The 23,286-nt window shown below is 40.4% G+C and overlaps 1 long non-coding RNA gene across 1 annotated transcript in view; it reads right to left on the bottom strand.

The window, feature by feature from the left end:
- The window catches only part of LOC113629046 (uncharacterized), a 301,835-nt gene that overhangs the window by 174,129 nt on the left and 104,420 nt on the right, over positions 1-23,286 (bottom strand). The window lies entirely within an intron of this gene.

Below are 23,286 nucleotides of genomic sequence, written 5' to 3'. Positions count from 1 at the left end.
TGTTTTTTTAATAAGCAGGTGTTTCTTCTATATTCAATTGCCACCAGAATAAATCCTGTGGTCCTTCAGTTCCAGCTATTACGTGAAGCTGCATTTTTTTTAAAAGTCCAAGACTGTACAAGGCAATTCATTGATAGTATGCGTCTTTGATATGATACAGGGAAACTGGCACTTTACCTCTTTGGTCTTCCTCCCTATAACCTGGTCTAATCATAAGAAAAACAGGAGACAAATAGAGGCACATTCTGCAGAATACCTGCCTAGTGCCCCTCAAAACTGGCAAGGTCGCCCAAAACAAGGAAAGCCTGAGAAACTGCCACAGCCAAAAGGAGTCTAAGGAGACATGACAGTTAAATGAATGTAGTATCCTGGATGGGATCCTGCAATGGACAAAGGACATTAGGTGAAAACTAAGGAAATATGAATAAACTATGGGCTTTAGTTAATAATGATGTATCAATATTGGTTCATTAATTGTAATGAACGTACTATACTAATGTAAGATGTTAATAACAGGGGAAATTGGGTACAGGTATATGGGAACTCTCCATACCCTTGTGTCAGATTTTCTGTAAATCTGAAACTATTCTAAAAAATGAAGTTCATTAAAAATTTTAAAAGGCCACCAAAATTTTGCTTTCATCTTTTGAAGAGTATTAGAGAAAATTATATTTTTGTCTTACAAAAACCCTTTTTAGAAATCCCCTTTCCTCTTCTCTCCAGATATCATACAACCTAAAATTTCTCCAGAGCCTCTTGCTTTCACAAATTCCTACACACATATGCGCGTGAGCGCATGTGCACAGCAGCACGCAAACCATAGCTTTTTTGTCTCTCAACCTCCCTTGCTGATACAGTGCTATCTCCACTGTCACCATTCTCAACCCACAGGCCCTTCTTGAATGTGTCACCACCAAGACTTCTGCTCCAGCCAGCCAGTTACAGCCCTTCAGGAAACCTGGATGACACAGTAGTCCCATATACCTATTCTTTCCTCGCTGCTTGTGGGGAAAAAAATACATAAGGCATTCCCTGGAATGTGTAGTTCTTCTCCAGAAGAACTATCTCCAGAAGGTCTATCAGATTTTCTTATAAGCAATTCTAGTGAAGAATGTGTAACAGATGAAATTCTCTACCTCAATGTATGATGTTTTAAAAGTCAAAAAGTAAACATATCACTAATATCATTCTCTTACCACCTAGATATATGAACTAGTGTTGAGTTTAAAAAAAAAAACATTTGGCAGTCCCAGAAGACTAATTACAAAACTGATACTATTTAATAAAGCTCAGAAATAAGCAATGCTAAAGACTATATTGTTTAGACATACCTGAATAGGTGACAAAACTAATTTTTTAAGAAGCAAAGGAGTAATAAACACAAAATTCAGGATAGCGGTTATATCCTGTGAAGGAGGGTAATGTTCTAGGTCTTACCCTGTATAGATATTTTATAACTTGCATATATATAATCTTTGGTATGTGTAAAATAAAAAGATGTGTTTTTAAAGGATAATTAGAGCCCTACTGGTGTACTATATCGGTCAGATTCCTCCAGGCAAGGAAACCAACCTTGGGTTATTTAAACAGAAAAAGACCTTATTAATAAGATACTGTGTGGCTCACAGAATAACCAGAAGGACACAAAGGCCAGGCTGGGGGTCAGGCAAGAACTCAGGCAGCAGAGTTAGCCCTGGGAAGACACCGCTAAACACAGACACTAAAGCTTACATCTCCAAGCCACCAGCACAGGACCCTGATAAGAGCACTAGAAACTTACCACACTGCCTCTCAAAACTGGATAGGGGGACAGCTGCTGCCGGCGGGTGGCTGTGATTCTTGCTTCATCTCACCTTCTAGCTCTAGTTTCCAACTCTGGGTGGGTACATCTGATTGGTGGAGCCCAGGTCATGTGCCTGTGCCCTATCTGCAAGGGAAGCTAGGAACCTGCTTGGCTTTTACTGTAGGAAGCAGGCTCAGTCTCCCCCAAGACTCACAAGGTAGTGAATCTCCCACACAGAGATAGTGACTTCAGATGCTGGGTGTCAAAAGAGTTGACAAATGTCCACTTTTTTAGCTTTTCAATATCAACATACATCTTTCTCCCCATGCATCTGCTTTTTAAAATATTGCTGCTTAACATAATAAAACTCCCTCATATATTCAAGGAGGAATCACCTAATGCCCACAGTATGAGGACCATCCAGAGATCCAGGGTCTCATCAGGTCCTGCACGCAGCTCCAAGTGCAAGATCTCTGACTGTTCATTCTTACACTAGTTCCATCATGACCTTCTCCTGATATTCTGTACCCTCTAAACCAAAGTGTTAAGCTAACTCCCACCAATTCACCCTATAAACATAATGGAGAAAACAGAAAAGAAGGAAGAGGGAAGGAGGAAGAAAAGTGAAGTATAAAAATACATGTTTATCCCAACCAAAAAACTGTAGCTGGTCATGAATCAATAGGTGGCGTTTATGGATTCCCTACCCATTCTAAGGTTCCTCTGCCTTCACACAGAACCTCAGTTAGGGGTTTTTGACCTCACTGAGTGACCCAGGGTTTTCCTCCTGAGGGATCAGAGTCGGTGGTGGTCCTATTTGTACAGGATGATTAAGTCTTCAGTTAACTTTTGACACTGGGTGTCCACCTTCCTCTCTCTCCCACTGTAGTAGTCATCCCATTTCTTTTCTAGTGTCAGGATCAGTCAACCCAGCAACACCGTAGCCCCCCTTTGGCCTTTTCACCCAATGGTGTGAGGTTGTAATTAGAATCTCCAGAGTACTGCTATTTTCATGAGTACATTAGGTTTCTGGTGCTGCTGTAACAGCTTACGACACACTTGGTGGCTGAAAACAACAGAAATTTAGAAATTTAGAAATACAGTCTCAGAGACTGTGGAGACCTTTTCTAGAGGTGTCTAAAATCAAGATGTCAGTAAGATCATGCTTTCTCCAAAGGTTCTTTGACTTTTCCAGTTTCTGGTGGTTCCAAGTATTGCTTGGCTTATGGCGGCATAACTCCAGTCTCTGCCCTTGTCTTCACATGGCCTTCTCCCCCGTGGCCTCTGTGTCTCAAATCTCCTTTTCTCTTATAAGGACACCAGTCATTGGATTTAGGGCCCGTCCACTAAATTCAGGATGACTTCATCTTGAGATTCTTAAATACATCTGCAAAGACCCTATTTCCAAATAAGGTCACATTCACAGTTACTAGAAGTCAGGACTTGGACATATCTTTTGGGAGGACACAACTCAACCCATTACAATGAGCATCCACAAAGGACACACCAATTATCTAACTCTGGGCTCATTCTGAGATTTCTAACCATATTTCTATTCCCCAAGCTTCTAAGTCAACAAACAGTCTCTTGTTCTTCTTGCCAAGTCCCTACCCAACCTGCAAACTATTATGCCAGCCCATGAATTAGGGTAAATCCTTATCTCAGGCTCCCTCCATTCAGACAAAGTGGGAAATGAGATGTAATGAACTGAAGGGAAGGTCTACAGACCAGATCCTTGCCCCGAAATGGAGGCAGCTCCACCTTACTGCAGCTCCACCTAGAAAGGACTACTGATATCCCACAGGTGACACTATTCAAGATGCCCTAGCCCAGTCGGTGATTGTTAAAGATTAATATTTGTAAACTGTCCAGATTTGGGACAATTATATGCTGAAGTGATTATTTTATTGGAGACATAGAACTAGTATACAACCTACTCTATGGAGTGAGACTTCCTCTGAATATATAAATGTTTACACTACTGTGAAAAGATTTTTCACTCTGAAAAGAAGCCCACCCTCTGGCCTTGAATGGTTGAGGGAGGACAGGGTTTCTGGAAAGGTGGCTTTCAGCTTCCAAACACAACCCATTTTCTATTACTTTGTGTTGCATCTCAAAATATCCCCCAGACAAGGTAAATGCAGCCCACCCCCAAAATACATGTTAGGCCATATTCAAATGTCCCATAATTATGCACTGAGAAAATATTTAACTGCACTTTTCAGGTCAGCATTGTTCTTCCTAACCTCACAGATTATTTGAATTTTAGAAAAATGAGACCAAGAATAGAGCTGAGACTTTTCGTTCCATTACTTCTGAATTAGGAAGACCTTACTATCCTCCTCCTTTGTATTTCTTTTCTCTTTACTAAGAAATTTGTTACTCATGCTGTTTCTCTGACAATCAATTCATTGATCTTCACTATTCCACTCCAGGAATATTTGAAATGCAAATAAGGTCACAGGTCTCTTTTACATTAAAAAGGGGTCATTCAGAAACAGTAAAACAGTGCAGTTCTATAAATCCCCTCTTTCGAATATGTGTACATATCACCCTTTCTTTTTCTTTATTTTTTCTCCTTGTCAAAGCAGAAAAATAAACTGTTAGCAAAAGCATACACTAGTTAATCTTCCAAAGCACAGGAATTCACTATACTGGAGGAATCTTTATTCATTTGACTGAAACCCTTCAGTTTCTTAGACACTAAACATCGGCAGACTTAGCAAAGCTCTTTGTATCTATCATCTGCTCATGCATCATTCATGTAAAAGGTGACCTGGGTCCCATTAGTTTACTAGCTGATCTGAATCTTTTGGGTTACTCAGATAAGTCATTTCTAGTGGTCCTCCTTTTAAAATTAATGGAATAGAACAGAATACATGCTACTTAAAAGAATACCCTGCTGGGAATTTGTCACTAAAGTAAGGCTAATTCTTTTCTGTATTTCCCCTTTCTCTCCCACCCTCATTTTAGCTTTCATTCCAAAGGACTACATTTCTGAATTTATTTCAGATCCAGGAGTACAGAAGATCAATGTCAAGGCCCCAGTTGGGACTCAACACACATGAATTTGAATCAGTACCCACCCTCTGGTACAAAGCCTCCTTCTCTCAAAGTGCTGTCTTTCTGCCCAAGGCCTTTGGTTAAGCCCCATGAGAACAATGACCCAATCACTCCTTGGAAGTCCTGTTGATCAGAGCCTCATAGATAGTAAAGGTTTTCCCTATAACACCCTACAGATGGGAGTAATTGCTCATTTCCTTATTTGCCATGCATTTATAACTAGCCCCAAATGTGGTCCTGGCTTGAAAAAAAAAAATATGTCTTGGGAGATTTAAATAAACGGTCACTGTTCTGTTTTAATGTCCTTCAGTGGTACCCCATTGCAGCCAGAGTTCAAATTCTGAAGCTTAACACACAAAGTCTCTAGTCTCTGCTTACTTTTCTATTATCATCTCCCACCTCTCCCTCATGTACATTTCATTTCTACTGTCCTGAGCTGCTTGGTGTCTCCCATGCTTCTGCATTTGTGATATCTGGGATGCCCTCAGCCCCACCATCATCTAGTAACCCTCACTCATCCTCCAATATCAGTTCAAGCTTATCCCCCAGGAATCCTCTGACACCTCAACTCTGATATAGATATCTCTGCTCTTTGCTCTCAGTTGCCTTTTGCCTACCTCTAAAGTAGTACTTATGACACTGTCATTCAGTAAATGCTAATTCATTTACCTGTCTGCCATGCTAGTTCACAGCTTCTTCTTTCCCTAGTCAAGAAAAGCATAACTTTTTGCCAACCAAGTCTGTATTAAAGAAATGGCTGTTGGGACTGCCTAGTATCTAAAATGAGAACGGCCAAGAATTGATGTTGTATTTATTAATATCCTCAATAACAGAATTTTTTTTTTTTTTTTTTTTTTGCGGTACGCGGGCCTCTCACTGTTATGGTGTCTCCCGTTGCGGAGCACAGGCTCCGGACGCGCAGGCTCAGCGGCCATGGCTCACGGGCCCAGCCGCTCCGCGGCATGTGGGATCTTCCCGGACCGGGGCACGAACCCGTGTGCCCTGCATCGGCAGGCGGACTCTCAACCACTGCGCCACCAGGGAAGCCCCAATAACAGAATTTTTTAATTAACTAGGTGATTTATCATATGGTGCAGGCCTAAGAATTCACACTATTCAATTAAATTATATGTAAAAGTTAGTGTAGTTTTAAATTTTTTAATTATTTTAATTTTCCTACATGCATTCTTTAAATCACAATTGAAGCTCTGAAAAGCTGCTTTTAGCTGCTGTCTTATAATATGACCACCTCAACTAGTGGCAAAAACATCATCCTAGTGAGAAATTATTTCAGTGCCCTGTGTTTCATGCTGTAATATCTTCCTTATGTCTCCAGGCACAATCGTTTTTGCTTTGTTTCAGTCCCCTCTATAATCATAATATTTTCTACCTCTTCACAAATTGCAGATTCCTGGGCAATTTCTTTGTTAGTCAAAACTCAGTTGCTAGTGTCAGAAAATACAGGTCAAACCACCTTTAACAGGACAAAGTGAAAAAGAGGTGGGGGTGATTTTCCTGGAATATGTAACTGAGCAATTTAAGGTACACAATTACATCCAGGGGTTGAAAAGCTGACATCAAGAATCAGCCTCTTTTCCTCTTTGTTGATATCTCTGTAACAAGGAGAAGAGATGGTCTCATCCACAGCTTTAACCTTACATTGCCCTTTCAGCTGGCAACTTTCATAATAAACCACCAGGTTCTGGAAATTTTGAGCAAAAGTCACAAGAGGAATGTTACTGGTCCAGCTTTGAGTCGCCTGCCCATCCCTAAACCAATCACTGTTGCCAATGAGATGCATTATTCTGATTGGCTAGGCTGGGTCAAGTGCCAACACCTGGAGTGAAAGTAGGTCAGCCCCATTCAAAGTACAAGGATGAGATTCCCTATAAGACAGAGGAATTCTATTACTAGCAAAAGGGAGAAAAGTAAAGCATGCTGGGCAGTCCAAAACTAGAGACAGATCCTATGTCTGCCCTCCTCCCAGTATTTTGAAAAACAAAAAGGAAAACATTCCTTAGTAACCTCCAAACATTTCTCCTGAAAGCTAGTCATCACAAGGGTGGATTATATCAGTCAAGATTCTACCAAAGACACAGAACCAATGAGATATACAGAGATTTTATATATATACACACACGTGTGTGTGTGTGTGTGTGTGTGAATATACACCAAAGATCTGTGTGTGTGAGTATGTGTGTGTATACATGTCTGATGTGTGTGTGAGTGTGTGTATACATGTCTAATGTGTGTGTATACATGTCTAATGTGTGTGTGAGGTGTGTGCATACATGTCTAATGTGTGTGTGAGTGTGTGCATACATGTCTAATGTGTGTGTGAGTGTGTGTATACATGTCTAATGTGTGTGAGTGTGTGTATACATGTCTAATGTGTGTGTGAGTGTGTGTATACATGTGTAATGTGTGTGTATACATGTCTAATGTGTGTGTGAGTGTGTATACATGTCTAATGTGTGTGAGTGTGTGTGCATACATGTCTAATGTGTGTGAGTGTGTGCATACATGTCTAATGTGTGTGAGTGTGTGTATACATGTCTAGTGTGTGTATACATGTCTAATGTGTGTGTATACATGTCTAATGTGTGTGTGAGTGTGTGTATACATGTCTAATGTGTGTGTGTACATGTCTAACGTGTGTGTGAGTGTGTGTGTGTACACATGTCTAATGTGTGAGTGTGTGTATACATGTCTAATGTGTGTGTATACATGTCTAATGTGTGTGTATACATGTCTAATGTGTGTGTGAGTGTGTGTGTGTATACATGTCTAATGTGTGTGTGTGTGTGTGTGTGTACACATGTCTAATGTCTGGTGAAGGCCCACTGCTTGGCATGTAGGTGGCCATCTTCTTGCTGGGTCCGCACATGGCAGAGAGCAAAGAAAGCTCTTGTGTATCTCACATTATAAGGCTACTAATCCCATTCATGAAGCCTCCACACTCATGACCTAATTACCTGGCAAAATCCCCACCTCCTAAAATCATCACACTGGGGGTTAGGATTTCAACATGTGAATTTCGGAGGACACAAACATTCAGTCCATAACAGGATCACATTCTCTTTTATCTCCCCTCACTCAGTTCTTCTCTCCCTGACACACCCAAGAACCTATTACCATGCACATGGTAAATACTTAATAAATATGTGTAGAACAGATAAATGAACAAATTACACTTTTAGTGTCTCACTTGCTCCACTGAACATGAATGATTACTACTTTTGTCTTCGTATAGCTTCTACCAGATCTAGTAAAATAATACAGAAAAAATACTTTGAACAATGCAAAGCATCTAGCAATCTATAAAATAATTTTTCTGTTTATATTAATGAAGGTGTTACAGCAATTCATATGTTCAATTTTGTGGTCAGAATTCACAACTGCAATAAAGTTTGTAATTTTAATTAACTTACAAACTTTTTGTATGGCCCTGTGCTAGGTGCTTCTGAATGTTTTTATCAGGAGACTAGCATGATGAGAAGGGAACACTAATTCAGGTATGGTAACATACAGGATAAATTGTAGAGTGAAATGCTTTAAGGCCAAGAGACTTTAGGATTATTGTAATAGTCCAAGGCTGAAGGAGGGTGCTGACAGTGAAACTGGAAAGGAGGATGGATTTAAAATACATAGCAAAAAAAAAAAAGCAAAAATAAAATAAAATAAAATAAAATACATGGCGAGGGAAGAGTAGAGGAGATTTGGGTTAATCAGTTGCTATGGGGAGAAAATTACAACATTTGAGGCTGGTGAATGAGAAAATGATGATACCTTAACAAGGCTAGAGAAGGAGCTGGGATGGAAGGTTTTTTGATGAGTTAGTTTTATACTCATTAAGTTTGAAGTTCCAGAAACATCTAAGTGGACAATGTCCATTAAGCAGCTGATAATGTAGGAATGACACTCAGAAGTTGACTAGAAATTCAGACTTGGACATTGCAGCATGATGGGCATCAGCAAAATCCAATTTCCTTCAAAGCCTGGCCTACAGGTCTGTGTGATTAGGTGGGTCCTCTCTAGAGCATCCCCCAAAGAGAAGATTCCTACAGCCTAGGTTCTTCTAAGTGACTTTCCACTTCCATAATCTGGAATATGTAAAATTCAGGGAGAGAGTAGATACTACTTTCAAAGCAACCATGCCTCTTCAATTACCACTGTTTTTCATCCCCTGTTCACTAGAGGTACACCTTCCTCAGCAAGCCTACATCAGCACACTTACACCATTCATACACAATCTCCTCCATCTGTACTCTAGCTTGAGGGGAGTCATTAAGTTGGGTCAGTAAATATTTATTGAGCATATAATATGGTTCACGAACTGTGTTCACATTGAGGAAATAAAGATGATTAAGGCCTACTCTCTGCCCTAAAGGAGCTATGAGTCTGTTAGGAAGACGTAAGAACAGGTAGGTAAGGACAGTGGGGGGGTAAAGGATGAAGAGATTTACTCTATTTATAGGGGTTAGGGAAGGCTTATTAAAAACAAAAAGGTGCCTAGAAGGACACCTAGGAGATCAGCAAGTGGAGAAGGTGAGAAGAAGCAGGGCTTTCCAGGCAAGATTCTGTGGCGGCACAGGGGCCATGAACCACATGGTCCACTAAAGGAACTGAAAGAGATTCAGTTGGAAGGTGTCTGGTACACAGGATGTGAGGTAGCAAATGGCTGGAGGTGAGGCTTAAGAATAGGGACCAGAAAGTGGTAGATCTTGTTTGGTACGATCTTTAAATTGCAGGGCATCAACCATTTTTGTTGAGGCCCATCACATCACCCAACAGGGTATAAACTTGGAGCACTAAAGACTATTTCCACTCACTAAAGATTTCTGTGAACCTTCTGGCTACAAGCCACCACCCCAGACTCAGCCCTTGGAATGGGGGGGAGGGGTCACCATGATTTTTTTATTCATCTAACCTGCTTTTCCTCCCAATCAAGATCTCATTAGTCCTCATTCTAGCTATCCTAAATCCTTTAGATTCCTGTCATATATTAGGATTGCTTAATTGAAAGTAATAGAAACCTATTCAGACTAATTTAAACCAAAAAGTTGACTTTGTGGCCAGTCGGAGCAGTCAAGGCGTTCATCTCAGCTGGGCAGATCCTCTACGGAGTTTCCACAAAAGGTCAGAAATCCTAACATAACAGTCACCTAAGCAACTAATTCAAAGATTCCCCAGCCTGTCTACACACAGGGCCTTGACTGGTCTTATCCTGGTTCTGGGGAATGTCCTAATTTTCCTGAGCTGGACCTCCCATAACCATATCAATCACCATACCCAGCATTCTTTCTCTGGTTTTTAACCTGTTTTTCTCCACCTAACTCTGATCTTTAAACTAGGTCATTTAGCCCCCGCCCTACCCCCCACTCACCTTCTCCATCACAGAAGTCTCACCTTCCCGCCATGGATTCACCTAACCCACATGATGTGTATCTTTCATCCCAGGTAATAGGTTAGGACGTCACAGAAAGCCTCATTTAAATCTTTTGCATTTGTTTTTCCATCAGCTCCACCACTCTCAAACAGTCTGACAAATCTCAAATTAACAAAGATTTGTTTACAGTAGACTACAGACAGTTCTCAACCTTGCATGATACCATGCTAACTCAGTTGTGTTCATACTGGAACCACGTCCTCTCTTCTGCTCAATTCCGTGGTAGCAATCTCTATTATCACTGAACCGTGTAAAACAATGACACGGTTCCGATATGCACACATTTCAGTTAACATGGTATTGTGTAAAGTGAGGACTGCCTGTATTCTAATTACATTAACAAAAGATTATCCCATATAGTCATGTATCCAACACCCCAAGACTTTCCCTATTCTGTTCAGCTCCCTCCTCAGTCTTACAGCCTTTCCAGCATCAGAAATTAGAGAGGTTGGTGGGCGACAGGGCTGGGAAGTTTCTCAGGCTACCTTTCTTGCTCATTTATCCTGTCATTTTTTATTGTTACTCTTTTATTGTTATCAAGTTTATGGGAGAAAAAGATAGCATCATATTAAGGCATAATTAGGATAATAAACGGGAGCTGTGGTTTGTTTCTGGACCGATTCCAGTTGGGTAACACACATAATCACCTCTAGCTGACTGCTTGATGATTATGACTTTGACAAAGTGGCATTATTTGCTGCTAATGGATGAGATGATGATTTATTACTAATTACTCTTTTTTTCTACAATTTTTATATTATGTTAAATGAAGCATTACAGTTGAGGTAATAAATATTCACTAGAAAAAAATGTCTAGCAGCAGAGTTCATGAAACTAGACCCTGAGGCGAGAAGCCATTTTAATTGCTCAGGCCCAGTGGTTGGAGGAAACCGTGGACTAGACAGCACATCATTAACCCTTTCTCCCACCTCTCCTGTGAGCTTCTCTTTCCTCCCTTCAGGAGTCCTCACCCCATTCCATGTTCTTCACATCACACCATCCTCCTACCCTTAGTTACACTCTTCCTCGCTCCTGATAAGGAGTGAAAACTAGTGAAAGTGAAAATTAGTGAAAACTCAAGTGAAAGAGCTTAAGTTGTGACATAACACCTCCCCTGGGTCATTTTGGACTTCAAGAGTCTTCTAGAAAGAAGAAAACAAAAAGCTTTCTAAATGTAAAGAACTAACGATAGGATTAGGATCTGGAAACGAGAGTGTACAAAGAAAGAGTCAGAGGGACAGAAGTAAATATAAGTAAATGTAAATGAGGGGTGCTAATTCTTATAAACAGTGGTGAGACCTCTGGGGCAAGATGGGGGTTACATTAACCAGTTTAAAATGTCCCTTTTGGAAGAGGGACAGATACAGACCAGACCAATGTGGTCCTAACTGAAGCGAGGGACTTGATGAGCTGATGTTGCAATGCAGAAGAATGGTATGGATACAGAAGGTGATCATTAATCAAAGTCTTGAGTATAGGGGTAGGAGACAAAATCAGAGATGAAGCAAAGCTGAGCAAGAGAATAGATTGAAAGCCCCTTGAGAACAGGCACCACCTCTTTATACTCCTTTATAATCCCCACAATGCCCAGCACAGTGTCCAGAGCACAGAGAACACTCTGAAAATGTGTGGTGACTGATTTCTTGTGGGCTGACTAAAGCAGTGAGAAGCAACATTCTCTGCATGTAGATTAATTTATTTAAAGTGTGTAGACTGCATTTGTAAAAGATGCTATATTTTTATTATTGGGAAATGCAATATCACCAATTTAAGCATTATTCTTTTATTCCCTTTCACTAGAGGTTTCCATTACAAGATAAAATTTCATATATTTTATAATTAGCACACACAGTAGTATCTGATTCCAGTGTTGTACCTGTGATCAAATTTTATTGTTGAATAAGTTGCTTCTGAAGTAGGTTTATGTTATTTTTCCTTGACTGAATTTGTAGACCTCTTATTGCAAAATGGGCTTTCTTATAGCATTTTTTAATATTATATGCATTTTTTTGAATTCTATCTTCAGGTTTTAAACATATGAATTACCTTATTAAGTAATATAATTAAATTAATTTAATAATGTTTTAAATTTTATCAAATGTTTATGTGTCATCACTGGGCTGTCAGCAGAAGGGACCACCTACCCCCACCCCAATCCTTAAGATCCACTAGACAAGCCTATATTCCATCAGTAGATGCAACAGTGGACTCTCACCAATGCTACATGGTCAATAGACCTGAAGAAGTAATATGCCCTGAAGGATGAGTAGGCATTCACCAAGTAGGGAAGAGAGGGTAGGCTATCCCAGACAGAGAAAACTGCTTTTCAAGGCAGAAAGTCTTACAGAAGACCAAGTGTTTGGGCAATGATGAAAAGGTCACTATACCAAGAATGTTGAGTGTATGAAGGTAGAAAGGAAGAAACATTGGCTAGTAAGGCTGTTTAGAGGTAAACCAGACTAAGTATTTATATGGACAAATTTTAACCTATAAGCAACTGGAGGCTTGGAAGATGTATTAGGGCTCTCCAGAGAAATAGAACCAATATGATATATAAAGAGATTTATTATGAGGAACTGACTCACAAAATTACAGAAGCTGAGAAGTCCCACAGTCTACCATCTGCAAGCTGGAGTCCCAGCAAAGTCAGCACTATAATTCCAGTACAAGTCCAAAGTCCTGAGAACTGGAGCTGACTGGGTGCAAGTCCCAATTTCAGGGCAAGAGAAGACCAATGTCTCAGCTCAACAGTCAGGTAGAGACGGGGAATTTTTTCTCTGCATCCAACTCTTTGTTCTATTCAAGCCCTCAATGGATTGGACGATGCTCACCCACATTGGGGAGGGCACCCTGCATTTCAGTCTACCAATTCAAATACCAATCTCTTCCAGAAACACCCTCACAGACACACCTAGAATAATGTTGAACCAAATACCTGGGTAACCCACAGTTATGCTCACACATAAAATTAACCATCACAGAAACTTAAGAAGGAAAGTAGTATGATTATATCTGAACTTTAGAAAAATGATGTTGACACAGTGTATAAGATAGATTTGAAAGAGAAAAGAGATGAAAAGACCAGTTGGGAATTATCTTAGTGGGAACGTCAAAAATGAAGTGTCCAGGGAGGAGTGGATGGCGTCCATGGATAATTCAGGAGTAGAATCAACATCAGTTATAACTTATTAAATATGTGATAGAGAGAAAAAGAGGTGAGTCCAACATTTCTAATCTAACCCTGAGAGTGTATGAAAAATTTTGTGTGAAATTGTTCCATATTTTTTTGAACAATTGCCCCATCAGGCTTTGTCTTCTAAAGAACTTTGAGTTAAGTTGAGTAAAGAAATACTTATATACCACAAAGGAAAAAAAACTAACAACCTCTGTGCACCTACTAAGTGCTGGCTTTAGACTAACCAGTCATATTTAGTCTTTACAAAATCCCGGTGAGACAGATATTATTTTTCTCTATTTACAGATTGAGGCACAGAAAAAAATTAATACCTACACAAGGTCACACAGTTGGTAAGTTGCAGACCCAAAGTATTCCAACTCGGGGTTTGGGGCTTTGAAATAAATATTTTTCCAGCCCCTTATGTTCCCTCTCAGTAGAGTAAAATACATCTTCATAAAAGTTTACATTTGTGTGAGTAATTTCATCAAGGGAATTCAAAAGGGCTTTGAATTTCCACTCTGGAAATAGTAGGGAAAAGGAATTAAGTAGTCATTCTAAAATTCTGAGTACATACAAAACTCGAAAGTCTCAGGTTCCAGCAGCAGCTTTGAAACTGGCAGGTGGAGCAACCATTAGGATTGTTTTTTGTTGATTCACTTGTATTCCCCAGGGGTATTATTAGTAGCAATAAGAATCACAAACAAAGTGTACCACCTGTAATGCATATTCACATTTAGCCAGAAAAGGACTACTTTAAAAATTCCAAAAGACATAAGTACATTTTTTAAAATTTTGCAAAAATGATTTCTAACAGGCTCTAGATTTGTTGTTGTATTAACATATCCGACTGGATTTTTCCAAGATAGTACAATGGGGATTTAATGCAACAGAGATAGGTGATTGTATCGGTTGAATGATTGATTAGCTGAACTGAATCCTAGTGATTGAGAATGTGGAGTGATGCCAGCCTTCCCATATCAACTCTTCTTTATGGATTTTGAACCCTCAGGGCTAAAAGATTCTATCCATTCATTCAATAAATATGTACTGAGTGACTTCTATGTGCCACTCAAGTTTGGTGCGCTGGAAATACATACAGCAGTGAGCAAGACAGTCAGGCACGGAGTTTACATTACACACAGTAAGGGTGGGGAGTGGGTCAGAAGGAGTGAGAGCAGCGAGAAAAATGAGCAATAACTAAATAAGCATAGATAAGTCCAGATAGTTGATTCATGCTGTGAAGACAACTGAACCTGGTGACGTGGTAGAGGACTATATTGGTAGCCAGGCGGGGACTCCTGAGGGGATGGTATCCATATTTGAATGGAGACTGGAGAGTTCAAGAGAACTACCCAGGAAAGGGTCTGGGTATAAACCTTTCCAGGCAGAAAGAAGAGAACACAAGGGTCCTAAGGCAAGGATGAGCTTAAGAGGAGAAGGCCAGTGTGGCTGGAACACAGCCAGGGGAAAGTGTGTGGGAGGAGGCTAGAGAAGTGGGTGGGGCAATTCGTGGGGGGCTTTCAAGACTGTGTGTAGCAAGGTGGCTCGCTGCCCCCCAAAGATTCATGCGCCTTTTCCAAAGTGAAGAGTGGTGCCCGGGAAGTGGTTGCCTGTCGGAGACTATGTTTCCCAGCACCCATAGCTTCTAATAGGGGTCATATGACCAGTGGAATGTGAGCAGGGTGATGCGGCATTATTACTGCCACCGCAGCTAAGAAGTGGGTGTGCCTTCTCCACCTACTCTCCCTCATTGCCCAGCTGGACGCAGGAGATTCTGGGGCAGCTAGCAAATGACAGGACCACAAGATGAAAAACCTGAGTCCCTAAATCATCTGTGGAGGAAAACTGCTCTAAACCAGGATCACCTGCACGGAGGAGTGACATGAGCCGGGGTAAAATTTCATTTGTTAAGCCACTGATATTCTGAGTTGTATTCACCACAGCTAGTATCACCTTCACTAATACACCATGATAAGGAACTCGGATTTTATTCCAACTGCAAACAAATGCCGCTGGAAGATTTCAAGGAGAGGATGGAAGTGACCTGGTTTATGTATTTAAAGACCACTGTGGCTGCTTAATCTGGGCAAGAATGAATAGAATTGGTGGTAACAACATAGGTAGAGGGGAGTGGACAAATTTGTGACCCTCTCTGGAGCAGAGCCAAGGATTTTCTAGCTGACTGGATGTCACGTTGAGGGAAAGAAGAGTCACGGGAGTCTCCCATTTGCGACTTCGTGTCATCCTCTTGCAGGAAAGTCTGAGGAGCACTTGCGCTGACATGCTGAGCTTTTTTTTTTTGTCTGTGTTATTATATCCATTGTCCAGTTGAGAAAACTAAATATACTTAGTAGTATTTAGAAGTCTACAAAATAAATAAATAAATAACTTCTTTATTTATAGTATATATTCTAAAGGAAACAGTAACTTGTTTTACAACCAATGAAGGGAAAATGCTAGTACTAGGTTAAGTGTTTAAAGTCACTGATCATTAAACTTTCCATTATTGAAAGTATAGCAAAACAGTAATAAAATTAAAGGCTATATGAATTATATGGTGAATGATGAAATTCTGTCTAACAGCATTATTGCTAATGCAAATGCTGAATCAGATTTTTTTTTTTTTAAAAAGCAGTTCTTTTTTAAGCTGGTCTTTTTCGATTTACACCAACACAAATATATATTATCCAAATGCTGTAAACTGCTAGAGGTCTGAAGGACTTTAAAAATTACTCAGTAAAATGTTCTCAATTTAAAACTAGTACAACTTAGTCCCATAAAAATGCCTTGTCCAAGGTCATGAAGCTGAGCAGTTTACCTGATTTGAAACCCATTGCTGAGAATCCAATTCTCAGCATTAAGACATCTCGAAACCACGTCAGAAACTAGACTCTCTAAAGTCAAGAATCGCAGACAATATGTTTTACTCTATAGTAGGTTTTCTCAACCAAATAATATTTCAATGAAAATAACTGTTCAACTAAAAGGAGTCAAAGAATACCGAACTCAAATGTCATTCAACAAATTTACACTCTAATTTTTACCTATCTAATTCATGTTTCTTTAATCATATGCATTGAATTGGTAATAAGAGTGTGATACTAAACTTAGAAAGCAAACATCTAAGCTTTCAAAGCGCCTTGCTTCATCTATAAGAACCCTATGGAAGAATCTGGAATAAACACTAAAAGAATGTGCACTCATACTTTTTCATTAGAGAAACATAAAACCTTTAGTGCCACAAACTGTTTTTGTATCGTGACATGGTGTTAATTGCAATTTCACCTGATGAACCAGAGCTGAGAATAAGGAACTACACTTCCCATAATCCAAAGACCCTCCCTATAGGACTGGCTTAGAAGTGCCCAAAACCTGCCCTGGAAACTTTAGCCTATCACCCACAGCCTGGCAGCCAAAGAAAAGATTCTTTAGAGAAATTCATGGGAGTAGATTTCCCAGTCCCTTTTCCATGAAGAAGGAAATGGGGGTACTCTTCCCCCCCTCCCCCCATGCAGAACACCCAGCCAGCTAGAAAGGGCTTCAGCACAACCACTTGCATCCAGAAAAAGCAGCACCTTAGTCCATGACTGATGATCGTGCAGAATGGGGCTAGAAAGCTTCTGAGAGAATCTGGACTGTCCTCCAAGATAGCAGCTACCCCTGGAGAAGAAACAAAATGAGAAGACACCAGAGTGAGCGCGCTGCACTTCTACCAGCCCCAGCAGGACAGAGGCACTCTGGAGCACGTGAATGCCAGGGAGGGGAGCCAGGCGGGCCCCGTCTTGAAAGGGCTCTGCTAGCAGGGCACCGGGATCCCAGCAAAATCTCAGTAGGGTATACAGCCAGAGCGAAGAAACTGAGAGGGCATCACAAGACATCAGCCAGAGAATACATTCCCTGTGCAGGACAAAGATCCCATGAAACACACTCCTGAGAGAACCCCAGCATTGGGTTATGTGCCACAGAGAGAACACTGGCATTTATACCAGCACCAGCCAAGTTAGAAACCGTCACCATCTAGCTCTCCACCCTACTTGCCAGCCCGACGCTGAGGAGTGTGGAAGCGGCAGTTTTCTGAGTGGAGACTTGGGGTGAAAGAGCAAAGTGGAGAACAAGAGGGAAGCCAGGACGTGCCTCAGAGCCCAGCTACTGCACGGAGGGCTCCTGTCTTCTCTGAGCACTGGGTGGGCAGTGGAGGGGGACGGGAGGTCACAGGAGGGGAAGGAGCCTCAATCATATGAGAGGTTGAAGGTGCTATTTAATACTGGAGAGTGAACCCATGTAGTAACACTTTGAAATTGACTGAAAAGCTATGAGATCTGTTCACATTGCCACCGAGGAGGCAGAGAAGAGAAAACTGACCAAGTATAATAAAGGGCAGTCGAGGAAGAAAAATAAATGTTGTTTCTTGGTTAAACGCTATTGAGTTAAGCACATTTAATAAACCAGTTAGAATGATAACAACAAAAAACCACAAACAAGGTGGTAAGATAAACATAAAAAATATATCCAGTCATAGACCACACACCTAAGATCCCTTTCCAGTCATAGACCACACACCTAAGGTTCCTTTCCAGTCAAATCCAGTTTCAAAATATTTGCAACCAGGTGAAATTAGCTTATAAGAGGACTGTGAATAGCTTTTAAACAATTTAAATATTAATTACAAAAAATAAATTTAAGGGATGCCTTTAAGGGAAAGAAAACCAATGCAAATGAAACTAAGACCAGGAAACAGATGTTACTGGGGAAGCATATTTATTAGCCATCTTCATCGTGCTAAGTGGTATTTAGAGGCATAAGAAGAATTAGAAGATATGGTTCCTATTCCTGGAACCAGCTGGATGAAATAAATCCATGCTTAAAAGAAAAAAAAAAAAACTAGAGAAGAGAATAATAGAGCAAAGTAAGTATAATCAAGTGCTGTAGTAAGAATAAGAGGATATACTCCTGTACAGAAATGCACACACATGAAGGCAGATGCATGGTGAAGAGGATTTGTAGAAACAGACCATCCAGGAAGACAGAGGATGGTGAAAATGCTTTCCTGATGCAGATTACAAAACTCAGATAGAGATGATCCATGGGAGTCAATGGATATTTCCATTATACAGGCATCTGTTGGCAGTCTCATTATGGAAAAAAAAAGAGCACCTAAGAAATTGTTAAGTGGCCTTGCTGAGAATTTTACTGCTGGGAAGAATACCATGGGGAAATGGTTATCAGAATATTTTTTATGGTCAGAAGTCAGTTGGCAATCTAAACCTGTCACGATGCTTCTTGACAGTGGAAGGAAAGTGGCGATGGTATGATAGTATTTTGGACTTCTAAATACTAAAGGAAATGAATGGAGATAGCCTGGACTTTAAGAAAGTAAGTGTACCTAAAGCTATATTAGTGAAATAATGAAGACTGAAACGCAACTCAATTGGAGAAACTATGGAGAATTTAGTTAACAAAAGGATTTCTTTGAATTCAAGTTTGACCAGGACAAAGAGCCCTTTTCTGCTTAAAACTCCAACAAGCTCTTTGCTCTCCACAGTGATACATGGCCCTGGATTTAGTTCTACCTATAAGACAATTACTTGGTCTGGGTTTCTCTTCAAACGACCTTCGAGATTCCAAAAAGACATTTTAAGGTACATGGGTGTGTTTAGTGGTATAAATGATGCTCCTCTGGGGAGAAAATTTCGTGCCTTATTCCCAGACAGTCCGCCATTGCATAAGAACCCTGCTACCTACTTGTTGCAACTTGGATTTGCTGTCCACAGGCTACATTCCGAGAAATTCTTCCATTCTTTGAGTATCACAAAGCATTTGAAAGAGCAGAAGAGAACCCACTGGGGAAGGCTGTTCATGTTAGATTTTTGTCAGCTAGTGCACATTCAGTTATGCTGACCCAGATATTCTGATTTCAACTGTTTTCCACAACTACTAGAAAATCCTGATATCAGCAAGCATGTGGCCTGGCAAGCTGGGAGTATTAACCTGCGGTCCCATCAGAATTCTTCATTGTTTCAACATGGTTCAGCTGTAGTTAGCAAGGCTGTATTATTCTCTCACTTTGGATGTGATTCCTGTTGGTACTTCCACTTATAACACATGGTAGTGATACCTGTACATGGGGTAGGGCCATCTCTGTCTTGACGTTTTTATCTGGCAGTTTTCAGTTAGAAAAGATGATACTCTTTTGCACACAAAAGGACAGTGCTGAGACCTAAAGCACAGCTCTAGGTCCAATTATTTTCTGAAGAAAATAACACTGTAGTCCAGCCAAACAAGTTAGTCTGTCCGTTTACCACAAGATGTAAACTGTGGACTATAATGGACCACTGAACAGTTCAAACGAAAATTATAACTTCTGATTAAGTAGTATGGCCTGACCCGCTGAATCACCAATGTGGAAACCCGCCCCTAAAGAATGTGGAGCCCAAGATGACATGGGTGGCCACTGTTTGTGGAAACAACGTGACTTTTTTTTTGTCTTTTCATTTAACTCTTTAGTAACTAACCTCATCCTCCAAATTCTGCAGCAAAAACCCAATAACAATGATCAAGGAGATGTGATCAGACTCAGGAAATGACAGATAAGTTATGGGGAGCAATAGGCAGTATTCATGTATTCATTCCACAACTGTTTATGGGCAATACCGTGTCTGGCACTGGAAAGAGCAGTGAATTACAGCTATGAAACCGTTGCATCTGATGTCTCCAGGACTAAAATAAAGTGCACTGTCCCAACTTTAGAAAGATGTCTGTATTACCTATGTAAACTCCAACATTAACCTTGAGTGACCTTAGATATTATGAAAACTAGTAAATGAATCACTTAGGATGTTTTTGTTGGTAAGTTAATAGAAAACCCATCTCAAACTGACATTAACAGTAAAGTTAATTTATTGGCTCACATAATGGAAAAGCCCAGAAACTGTATAGACTTTGGGGATAATTTGATTAGGGTCTGGCTCCAATTTTTGCTATTCTTTTGGCTCTTCCTTCCTCCAAGTACCAGCTTTATTTTCAAGCTAACTTCCCTCGTGGTGACTGTGATAGTTAATTTTAGGTGTCAACTAAACTGGCCATGGGGTGCCCAGATTAAGCACTATTCCTGGGTGTGTGGTGAGGATACTCTAGATGAGATCAGCATTTGAACTGGTAGACTCAGTAGATTGTTCTCACCAGTGTGGGTGGGCATCATCCTATCTGTTGAGGGCCTGAATAGAACAAAAGGTAGAAGGAGAAATTTACCTCTTTTTTTCCTGCCTCACTGCAGAAGCTGGAACATTTCATCTCGTCTCCTGTCCTCAGACTGGGATTTACACTCTCAGGTCTTCAGACTCAGATTGAATTACACCACTGGCTTTCCTGAATCACCAACTTGCAGATGGCAGACTGTGGGACTTCTTAGCCTCTAAAATCTCATAAACCAATTCCTTGTAACAAATATCTCTAGATAGATAGATGATAGATAGATAGATATAGATAAATATAGATATATGTAGATAGATATATAGAGATTTATGTGTGTGTGTGTGCTGCATGTGGAAATTTTATATATATATATACAAAATATGTATAATATATTGATATATAATCTCCACACATGGAGTTGTGTTCAGTTGACCCTTGAACAATGCAGGGTCAGGGGCACCAACCCCCAAACAGTCAAAAATTCATGTGTAACTTTACAGTTGGCCCTCCATATCTATGGTTCTGCATCCATGGATTCAACCAACCATGGATCGTGTAGTATTGATATTTATTGGAAAAAAAATCCACAAACTACTAGGTATAAAATAAATAAGATACAAGGATGTAATGTACAGCACAGGAAGCAGAGCCAATATTTTAGTAATGGAGTATAATCTAGACTTAAAATGGAGTATAATCTATAAAATATCAAATCACTATGTGGTCCACCTGTGACTAATAATATAATATTGCAAATCAACTATACTTCAATAAAAAGAAAAAAGGAAAAAATCCACATGTAAGTGGGCCTGTGCAGTTCAAACCTGTGTTGCTCAAGAGTCAACTGTGTTTATCTCCTATTAGTTATGTTTCTCTGAAGAACCCTCACTAAAACAGAGACAACATGGAAGATATAGTTGAGGTTCACACTCAGGAAAAGAGTGGGAGCTTCCTGAGCAATGCCCTAAAGTCATCCGCCCTCCCCTGCGTCAATCACAGTAGATAAAAGGCTGATTGATTTATACCAGTCAGAGTCCATGACTGAACCTGGCAGCAGGTAATCCCAGCCAACTGCACAGCTGCTCTTCCAATGGTGGAACAAATGCTAAAAGAGGACCTCTCCATTGAACCTGAGCGTTCATCTCCAATATCCAGTACTAGGAACACAAATTTACCAAATGCTTCCTCTTTAGGCAGAGAACTGGCAAATTGCAGAAGAACACATGCAATCATCTTTGTTCACAAAAATCTCAGATTACGCAGGAGAGCTGAGGTGAATTTACTAATTCTCAATAACATTTCCCTGGATGGTCTGTGAAAGGTGCAAGTTACAATGTCTGCTTCTGAGAACTTCAAAGGGTTTACCAAGCTCACAGCCCCTTTCCATGAGTTCCTGTCCCTCATTCACTATATTTGAACAAAGTGACTTTGAAAAGTTGGCCACAGATGACTGGTCCAAGCACAAGTACCTGATCCAAAGGCAGCAATCTATTGACTGGCCTATAAGAAGGTCTTACATAAGAGCTCAGTGCTGGGAAGGGAAATTGGATGAAGGTAGTCAAAAGGTACAAACTTTCAGTTACAATATAAAGAAGTACTAGGAATGGAATATACAACATGATTAATATAATTAACACTGCTGTGTGTTATATATGAAAGTTGTTAAGAGTGTAAATCCTGAGAGTTCTCACCACAAGGAAGAAAACTTCTTTTATTTCTTTAATTTTGTATCTATATGAGATGATGGACATTCACTAAACCTATTGTGATCATAATTTCATGATGTATGTAGATCAAATCATTGTGCTGTGCACCTTAAACTTATACAGTACTGTATGTCAACTGTATCTCAATAAAACTAGAAGAAAAAAAAGAGGTCAGCACTGCTGGAGTCCTCTATAGTGGATGATGATTAACTGACCCAGTCAGATTCTCTAGAGGAGTTTGGATGTAAGACATACATGTCAAGAAAGAGGGACTTCCCTGGTGGTGCAGTGGTTAAGAATCCGCCTACCAGTGCAGGGGACATATGTTCGAGCCCTGGACCGGGAAGATCCCACATGCTGCAGAACAACTAAGCCCTTGAGCCACAACTACTGAGCCTGTTCTCTAGAGCCCGCAAGCCACAACTACTGAGCCCACGTGCCACAACTACTGAAGCCCGCGTGCCTAGAGCCCATGCTCTGCAACAAGAGAAGCCACCGCAATGAGAAGCCCATGCACTGCAACGAAGAGTAGCCCCCGCTTGCTGCAACTAGAGAAAGCCTGCGTGCAGCAATGAAGACCCAAAAATAAATAAATTAAAAAAAAAAAAAAAAGAAGTATGAAGAAATCTGACCTTCCTTGCACCTAACAATTTAGCCTGCCACACTTTCATGGATGCTGGCAGAAGACACAAGCCACCCGAGTCAGAGACAAAGGACTCACAGCACAGCAAGCAGCATAAGCTTCATATTTGCTTTGGTTCCCCTTGTCCCTCACCCCTTTAGGTCCCAAAGGGGTGACACAGAGAAGCCATGTGATGCAGTAGGTTTGCGTCACAACTAAGGAACCTCAAGCTTAGGAAACCTAAATCCTTTATAATGGGTTACTAGCAAACCTTCCTACCTTTGCCCCCATTAT

Source organism: Aethalodelphis obliquidens, unplaced genomic scaffold (assembly GCF_003676395.1).
Source record: "Aethalodelphis obliquidens isolate GAN/ISIS:26980383/991018 unplaced genomic scaffold, ASM367639v1 scaffold2, whole genome shotgun sequence".
Taxonomy (NCBI): domain Eukaryota; kingdom Metazoa; phylum Chordata; class Mammalia; order Artiodactyla; family Delphinidae; genus Aethalodelphis; species Aethalodelphis obliquidens.
Note: the sequence above shows the minus strand (reverse complement) of the source record. Positions and strands in the feature narration are given on the sequence as shown.